This window comes from Hypanus sabinus, chromosome 10 (assembly GCF_030144855.1).
Source record: "Hypanus sabinus isolate sHypSab1 chromosome 10, sHypSab1.hap1, whole genome shotgun sequence".
In the NCBI taxonomy this organism is placed as follows: Eukaryota; Metazoa; Chordata; class Chondrichthyes; order Myliobatiformes; family Dasyatidae; genus Hypanus; species Hypanus sabinus.
Window position 1 is genome coordinate 161431827 of NC_082715.1, and position 9682 is coordinate 161441508.

Here is a 9682-nt window from a genome sequence, read left to right on the forward strand (position 1 = left end):
GAGGCCAAGAAGGTTTTGTTTGTCATATTAACCACGAAAGCTCCAGATCCGCTTAAGAGGGGTTAATTCAAATAGTTTTTTTTTCACTGATGCCAGGTGAGCCTCGACCTAGAGCTCATAGGTTCAGGCTGAAAGGTGGAATATTTAAGGGCAACCTGAGAAGGAACTTCTTCACACATACGGTCGTGCGAATGTGGAAAGAACTGCCAGAGGAACAGGCGAATGCCAGTTCAATTTCAACATTCAAAGCAGGTTTCATTGAATGAATGGCCAGGAAGGAGAAGGAGGATTTTGGCCTGGTTCGGGTGGATGAGGTTAGAAACAATAATTGTTAGGCACGCAGTAGATGGGACAATGGGCCTGTTTCTCTGCGGCAATGCGCTATTATTCAATGATACAAAGGTTGGTGATCAGCAGATAGTGCTGAAGACTCTATGTTACAATAGGACATTGATATAATGCAGAACTAAGCTGAAAAGAGGCAGATGCGAGTTAATCCGTAAATTCACTTTGTAAGTCCAAACTTGAAGGCAGAAACGGTGTTAATGGTGATTATTGAGAGAGATCTCAAAAGTACAATGTAAGAGTGGTTAAGAAGGTATATTTATGACTTTAAGTATTTGGTAGATTGAATTCAAAGTCATGAGGTAACGTAGCAGGTCTGTAAATATTTGGTTAGACCACATTTGAAATTGTCACGATTTGCGCTGGAAGTATCGAAACCTAGTTGCATAGGAAAGACAAGACTCCAATGTAGAGATGGCGATAACATTTTAATCACAATAATTCCCAAAGAACATCGGCGGCTAGGTCAAGCAACGGTGCCAGAAGTAATTCGGCATCTGCTTAAATAATAGAAGTGACAGAATCGCTGAGCCTACAAATTTAGATTTAACAATGGGCACCAGGAGACCGACAGGAAACGAGTCGCGTGAGAAAAACACAAGGAACTCTGAACAGCAATTAACCAATCAGCTGCTCTAAAAACGTCGGCCCCCAATGCTCACCGGCTCCCCCAACAGGCCCTGAGAACTCATTACAGGAACACCCAGTTCACTTCGTTTTGACTTATTATTGGAAGAATGTGAAAGCTTTAGAAGATGCAGACGAAAATTACCAGAGACGTGCCCTGATTAGACAGAGTGGCTCACGATGATAGGTTGAGTGCGTTAGGGCTTTTCCTTTTGGAAAGGAGGATAAGTGGTGACTTGACAGACGTATACAAGATTACTTGAGGCAAAAACAGTTGCAGACTGTTCTCGAGAGCAAACGTGGCTAATTCAAGGGGAATGACAGGGTGGTGAGGGATCCAGGGGTTTTACCTTTCTGCACCAGGCGGTTTGCGATTCAGAGGTTTTAAATTTACACACGGGGGTGGCAGATGTGTGGAACACACTGTTTAGGGTAGTGGCAGAGGAAGGTATATCAGGTACATTTATAAGTCTCAGATGGGCACAAGTTTAAAATAACAATGGAGGGCTACGTGGACTGGAAGAGTTAAGATTAATTTTAGAGTGGGTTAAAAGGGTGGCACAACATTGTGGGCTGAATAGCCTGCATTGTGCTGTACTTGTCTATGCTCTGTGATCCAGAAAGAGGTCATCCCAGTATATAAACAAAATGTTAATGGTGTCTGACATCCCTGTCTTTACTGGTTGGAGCAGTGAGCACAAGATCAATGGACACCTATTGCAGCTTTATGGAAGATTGTTGGGCCGCAACTGGGGTACTGTGTGCAATTCTGGTCACCATTTCACAGTCAGGACGCTGTGAAGAGATACAGGTACTATTTACCAGGATGCTGCCTGTCCTAATGTTTATGAGCAGAAATTAGACGTTGAACTATCATGGGTTCTCATTGGAAGCCTAAGGCTGGGGGGAAAGTTATTAGAAATTAGTAACATTATGGAGCATTGATACTGTGGTCTGGGGCTCCCAGATTTTATTGTTAATGGCCAATTCCATTAAGCAAGGAGTCCACAGACATGCAAGAAATAAGAGGTCGAGATCAAAAGGGATGGGTGGGGCAAGTTTTCTCCATCCATTTACCCCAGTAATCAATGTAACCTGAGACCATCTTCAACACCAGCATATATTGTGTTATCTTCAATCTGCTCAGATTGGTTTCCTTTGTCAAAATGTTATCTGGGAATACACTTAGATAATTAAGCATAATATCACTGCTCCAGTAAAGCAGGAACACTTGTATATTATCAGATACAGAAACAGTTACCCACTCACATGGGAATATCATGAATGTGTCTTTCATTTCTAAGTTTTATACCATAAGACAAAGGAGCAGAAGTCGGCCATTTGGCCCATCGAGTCTGCTCCGCCATTTCATCATGAGCTGATCCAATCTCCCCTTTAGTCCCACTCCCCCGCCTTCTCACCATAATCTTTGATACCCTGGCTACTTAGATTCATATCAATCTCCGCCTTAAATACAGCCAATGACCCGGCCTCCACTGCCGCCCGTGGCAACAGATTCACCACCCTCTGGCTAAAAATTTTTTTTCGCATCTCGGTTCTGAATGGGCGCCCTGCAATTTTTAAGTCATGTCCTCTCGTATTAGACTCCTCCACCATCGGAAACAACTTTGCCACATCCACTCTGTCCATGCCTTTCAAAATGCAAAATGTTTCTATGAGGTCCTCCCTCATTCTTCTAAACTCCAAGGAGTACATTGCAAAAACGGTCAAACGTTCCTCATATGTTAACTCTCTAATTTCCAGAATCATTGCAGTGAATCTTCTCTGAACCCGCTCCAATATCAGCACACCCTTTCTTAAATAAGGAGCCCAAAACTGCACACAGTATTCCAAGTGAGGTCTTACCAGTGCCTTATAGAGCATCAACATCACATCCCTGCTCCTATACTCTATTCCTCTCGAAATGAATGCCAACATTGCATTCGCCTTCTTCACCACCGACTCAACCTGGAGGTTAACCTTAAGGGTATCCTGCACGAGGACTCCCACATCCCGTTGCATCTCAGAACTTTGAATTCTCTCCCCATTTAAATAATAGTCAGCCCGTTTATTTCTTCTACCAAAGTGCATGACTGTACACTTTCCGAAATTTTAATTCATTTGACACTTCTTTGCCCATTCCCCCAAACTATCCAAGTCTCTCTGCATTCCCACGCACTCAATCATTGACAACTAATAGGCAATGGCAGAATGGAAACAATGCCCTTGAACATAAAATGCTGTAAAAGGTAGAGAATACAGCCCAGTTCATCAGGGACAAAGATCTCTGAACTATTCAACACATCTACATGAAGCGTTATCACAGAAAGGCAGCATCCATTATCAGGAACCCTCACCACCTCTCTCCTCACTGCTGCCATCAAGATGGTGATGCAGGAGCCTCAGATCTCACACCACCATGTTGAGAAAGTTACTGCCACTCGATCATTAGGTTCTTAATCCAAAGAGTTAACTTCACTAATTCCCAGCCAATTGGTTCACTTCAAGAACTCTTCATCTCATGTTCTCAATATTTTGTGCCTATTTATTATTATTATTATTATTTATTCTTTTCATATTTGCAGTTTGTTGCCCTCTGCACTCTGATTGAACGCCTTAGTGGGGCGGTCTTGCATTGATTCTGTTCTGATTATTATTCTGTAGACTGATTGAGAGTGTTTGGAAGAAACTGAATCTCAGGATTGCCTATAGTTACAAGTTTGAAAAGAATAACTTGTTTGTCAATAAATTGAGAAAATGCAGAAGGATGAATCTATGGATAATTATGCATTTTGCTTAGAAATTTCCACCCACCACCATTCCAGATTCACCAGCACAAAACTTACCCACCACCACCCCAACTACCAATATATTGGATGCAGAGATACATTGTATGACTGCAATCCTCTTCTTCCTGCGTTCTCTGTTCCATTTAACCTTCCTTACTTGGACAGGACGTACTTGCAAAGGGTCTGCTCTCTCAGCATTTTACGTACCTGTGGAAAAGGGCAGCCCGATGATTCAGAATGTGGGAAGAAACATGGTTAATTTGAACTTTCAAACAAGAGAAAATCTGCACATGCTGCAAATCCAAACAACACACACAAAATGCTGGAAGAACTCAGTGGGCCAGGTAATATCTATGGACAAGAGAACAGTCGATGATTTGGCTCGAGGCCCTTCACCAGGTCGTATCTGTCATCAAAGTTCCCCACCATCCAGACCATGCTCTCTTCCTGCTGCTGCCATTGAACAGGAGGTATAGGAGTCTGAGGCCTCACACCACCAGGATAAAGACAGTTATTATCCTTCAACCATCAGTCTGCTCAACCAACATAGGTAACTTCACTCACCTCAATACTAAACTGATTCCACTACCTGTAGACTTACTTTCCCTGACTCCACAGCTCATGTTTTCAATATTATATATTGCTCTATCTCTCCACGGTGCCCCCTAAACGTATTCAGCCCTCAACACTTTGTTCACACAAATGAGTCCGTATTTATGTCGTTTTGGTCAATTTAACTGAGTGTTTTATTTATCCATCACATGCTCCTTTGTCACAGTAGAACCCCAAAACAGGGAGAATTGGAAAGCATGAACATCAACATGGATACTGCCTGCTCTGCTGAGTTCTCCCAGCATTTTGTGTGCAATACGCACTGTCAGGTTCATAACCCCTTGTTGGACAGCCGAATGCTCCCCTCTACGCATCAGCATCCACAGAAATCCATTATTTAACACCATTGGAATCCCTGTCCTTCACAACAAGAACCATATTCTCAAAACACTGAAAGATTTCATCTCTTCCAAATCAGACCATTCGTGTGTCTCATTAATCGCCAACCAACCAATCCACTTCCAACACACCAGAGAACAGCACTTCTTCACAGCTCATGGAAATCACCCTGTGTGGGCACCAGGGGAAGCATTTTCACCATCACAGCAGGGGTCTTGTTTTCCAAATCAGTGAGGTCATTCGCTCTGCGTGCAAGGCTATCTTTTCCTTGAAAGACAGTCCCTGCTCCAAGGCAAAAATAGCTTCCTACAAAATATGCATTCCACTTTCACTTGATTGGGGATCAAGCCAATTATTCAGATCCCTCCCCCCAGGAATAAAAAGAAACAGGCACATGGATTGTATGCCGCAACTCCAAAAAGAAAGCTAGAGAACACTTTCAACTCCCTCCATCTAGGATATTCCATAAGCCCCCTCAAAACAAGCTAAATTCCTTTTTCAAACATCAGAAAAAAAAACTAACCATATTACAGGCTGCCTTTCACATTGCAATGTATTCCCATCTCTTAAACAGAGCAAAGTATTGCTCTCCCAAACCACACCTCTTTTCCAGCCAGTTCCAACAAAGGTTCTTTGAGATGAAGCATAAAGTCTTCTGCCCACTGCTGCCTGTACTGAATGGTGTTTCCAGCCTATTTTGTGTGCATTCTTCACCCATCATCCTTCACCACTGGAAGGACAAAAATGGAACTGATGGAATTCCCACCTACCTCCCATGTATAACCGCATATTCCATTTCACAGAACAAGTGGAATTGCTGCTTCCTTTACACAAGTGAGGAGATAATCTTCATTCCAAAGCTGAGGGAAAAGGTTCAACTCATACCATAGAATGCCTTCTATTCTTCAAACCAGGGGAAACTGATCTACTCAAAGCGAAGGGAAAACTATGTCATCGAACACTGGAATGGTCAGTGACCACCACCACTACCGAACTCTGGTAACTGCAGCTGAGTGGAGATATCAGTCATTGGGAAATCTGATGGGAAGCACTATGGCATCTGGAAATGATGGAGCAGGGATGACTGAGGAATGGCTAATTATGAAATGTAGGGTGGTTAAACCACGATGATGATAAACTGAAGTAATATCGATCGTGGAAGTTAAGTAATTTTAAAGACAACAGCAAATTAAGAGTAACATCTGTACCTCCAGAGTAGGGCAGGCAACATTCCCTGAGAAGCAGTGGGGTTGACTGGTTACCGGGCATTCTCTGCGATTGGCAGACCGAATGAGCAACAGGTTTAAAATAATTTGTAGAAAATATTACGAATACTACAGAGTATCAATTCCTTTCCCTCCTCCTGCATTCTCTGTGCAAAGGTTCTGTGTAACCTTTGCACTTGGACAAGACATACTTGATCTCTCGGTTTCTCACCTATTGAATAGGGCAGACGATGGTGAAGGACAGATAAAGGAACAGAGTGAGACAGAACTGTGTGGGAATGATGTCTCAGACCAGGACAGCAGAGGCCCCCTCACAGCTCCCCCATCTCCCACAGAATCCATCACTGGACATCAAGAGATTGCTTCCCCTTCACACCAAGAATAACACCCACTAAACGGTGGGAGAATCCCATTCCTTCTGCATCAGACTATTCACATTCCTTATAAATCAACATGTATCACTACCCCTAGCAGGGACAATCACTTTCAAACACATTGGATGTCATCCTTTACTCAAAGTAAATGGAAATATCCGTGTGTGGACACCAGGGCAATCATCTTCCCCAAAACACTCAAGCATCTCCTCTTCCAAAACAATGAAGACCCAACACATGCAGGAGATTCGCCTTCCTCCAACCATGACAGTCTCTACACAACAGTACAGATAATCCTTCCATAAGGATTACATTTTCCTTTAACTATGCAGGAAAACATTTCCATCTCATGTACTGTAATGTTCTATGGTACGGTAAAACAACACACTGAACTGAAAATCACATTGAGACATTGTCGACTGAGCAATATTAGAGAACAGTACAGGAACACACCTTTCGGTCCACAATATTGTGCTGTACTAATTAAATTAGGAAGCAAATAGCCAACTGAACTAATCTCTGTCCACATAATGTCCATACCCCTCCAGTCTCTTCACATTCATGTGTCTGTCTGAGGGTCTCTGAAAGGTCCAGGATCCATTTGCCTCAGCCACCACACAAGCACTCATTCCAGGCTCCAACCAATCTCTGTGTAAAGGAACACATCTCTCACATCTTCAGAAAGGGCTGCGGAGAGAGAGATTTAACTGAGGAAGCATGGTCAGGGGTGAAGGCGTACAGGAGCTATCTAATAGACCAGTGACTGGGGAGGAGACTGGGCCTGGAGGATATCTGTAAGTGAGCAAATCAGACCCGGTATCAGGAGAGCAACAGTGATGTGGCTCCCTCTCTCAGGGTGATGAGCAGTCTCCTCCAGTGAGGAGTTTGTGTGAAGATGCAGCTTCCCTGGAGCTGGAGAAAGAGGACGCACCAACATACGGAACCAGCTGTGGGAAGACATGGTTTGTCAGGTCTGATAATAAGCTGAATGTACCTTCACCTTCAGTCTGAATCAGAAAACAATCCTGAGTTTATTTGAAATGCCAGAAGCAGGGAGATGTGATCACATGTGCAGAGGACAGGAGTAGGGTCTCCATCAGACCCTCAGGGAGATGGCACTTTTTTTTTTATTTCTCTGGTGCCTTCAATCCAATCCAGCCACGTCTTCTGAGCAGGAAGTTGCAAAGGATGGGTGTGGACAAATCCACTCTCTCCTGGATCACTGCCTTCCTGACTGGTCGACCCCAGTTTGTACCTCTGGGTGGTTCTCTGCCTGAAGGGGAGGTAAGTGACACTGGAGCCCTACAAGGGACTGTCCTGACTCCCGTTTCTGTTCACACTCTAAGCCTCAGACTTTCAGTACAACTCTGAGTCTGGCCACTTGCAGAAGTTCTCTGATGACTCTGCGGCAGTTGGGTGCATCAGAGATGGGCAGGAGTCGGAGTACAGAGGACTGGTGGACAGGATTGTGGAATAGTGAGGGAGGAATCACCTGCCCCTGAATGTGGCCAAAACCAGGGAGATGGTGATTGATTTCAGGTGGAAGAGGACTGTGACGAGTCCTGTACATATTGTGAGAGAAGAGGTTACTGTGCTGGAGGAGTATAAATACTTGGGGATTCACTTCGGTAATAGGCATGCCTGGAAAACCAACACCAAGGCTGTTTACAAGAAGGGGATGAGTGGGCTCCATTTTCTAAGGAAGCTGAGATCCTTGAATGTGAGAGGCAGGATGTTGGAGATCTTTTACCAGTCTGTTGTAGCGAGTGCAGTCTTCTTTGCTGCTTTATGTTGGGGGAGCATCATCGGTGCTGCGATGCAAAAAGACAAACTCATCAGAAAGGTTGGATCCGTCCTTGGCCACAACCCGGACTCTTTGAGTTAGTGGTGGAGAGGAGGTCACTACAAAAATGGTCATCCATTACGGACACTCGGACACATCCTCTCCATGAGCGACTGCACAGGCAGCAGAGCACCCTTTCGGACAGACTCACTCAGCACTGCTGTCACAAGGATCGTTACAGAAGATCTTTCCTATCAAATGTATTAACCATATGAAACAGTTCATCTGCTAATCTGCCACCCACAGATCCAATCTGTTAACTAAATTTGCCGATGACATTACATTGATTGGCCTAATCTCAAACAATAGCGAGGTGGCCTACAGGGAAGAAGTCATCTCTCTGAAACAGTGGTGTCAAGAAAACAAACTCTTCCTCCATGTCGAAAAATCAAGGGAGCTTGTTGTGCATTACTTGAGGAATGGAGAGGGGATGGGGTTAACCCAGGCATGGGCAAACTACGGCCCACGGGCCATATGCGGCCCGTTAAGCTTTTTAATATGGCCCGCAGAACTTGATGAAATTATATTAATAAACCTTGTTAACGTTTTTTCCCTGCAATTCTGGCGTCTTCCCAATAGATGACGCACTCTATATACATTGACCTTTGTTGAGGTGCAGCGTATTACTTCACATTTGCGCTTTACTTTGTGACCTTGTGGCGACCCATTTCCTGGCACATCCGAACCGGCTCACAATTAGCCAGCGTTCCAGCTAAGGGAGATAGCCTGCGGGGATTTGCGAGCACAGAGCTCTACATACTGGCGCGCTCTCACTGTTCTGTCATTGTGCGGGTTGTTGTTGAGTTTTGGCATAGGGGACAATTGAATAAGAAGGAGCAGGACAAGTAGACCTGCATCTCCTACCGTTTTTGAAATAAAGACAGTCAGGAGGAGAGTGATGATGATAATATCTTGAAGGATAACAGAATTTTCAGTGCTTTAAAATAATAACTGTTACTATTAAAAAAAGCTGTATTTTATTCATTTAATTTTCAGTGTTTTAAAAGACATTTCAATAAATAGCTAAATACCATGGGACTTCAAAGACAGACATTTTGTTGTAATGCATTTGTTCATTTTCAATTGAAATTAAAGCACATGTTTTCTACATATCCCATGATATTTTATTTTCTCTTATGAGGTGTATTACCAAAACACTCCGTCCATCTGCTCCTGGTCCGGCCCACCTGTCAAATTTTAGAACCCTTTGTGGCCCTCAAGTCAAAAAGTTTGCCCACCCCTGGGTTAACTGCTATTGACATCAATGGATCCGGGGTTGAGAGGGTAAAAAGCTTTAAGTTCCTCAGGATCCTCATCACCAAGAACTTTACGTGGTCTGTACACACAAGCTGTGCGGGGAAAAAGGCACAACAGCGCCACTTTCACATCAGACGGTTAAGGAAGTTTGATTTAGGCCCCCAAATCCTTAGAACTTTTTACAGGGGCACAAATGAGAGCATCCTGACTGGCTGCATCACTGCCTGGTGTGGGAACTGTACCTCCCTTAATCGAAGGATTCTGCAGAGT

The 9682-nt window shown here is 43.9% G+C and overlaps 1 protein-coding gene across 1 annotated transcript in view; it reads left to right on the forward strand.

Annotated features, from left to right (window-relative positions):
- LOC132401288 (zinc finger protein 214-like) overlaps nucleotides 1–9682 on the forward strand; it is a 1156463-nt gene that overhangs the window by 536778 nt on the left and 610003 nt on the right. The window lies entirely within an intron of this gene.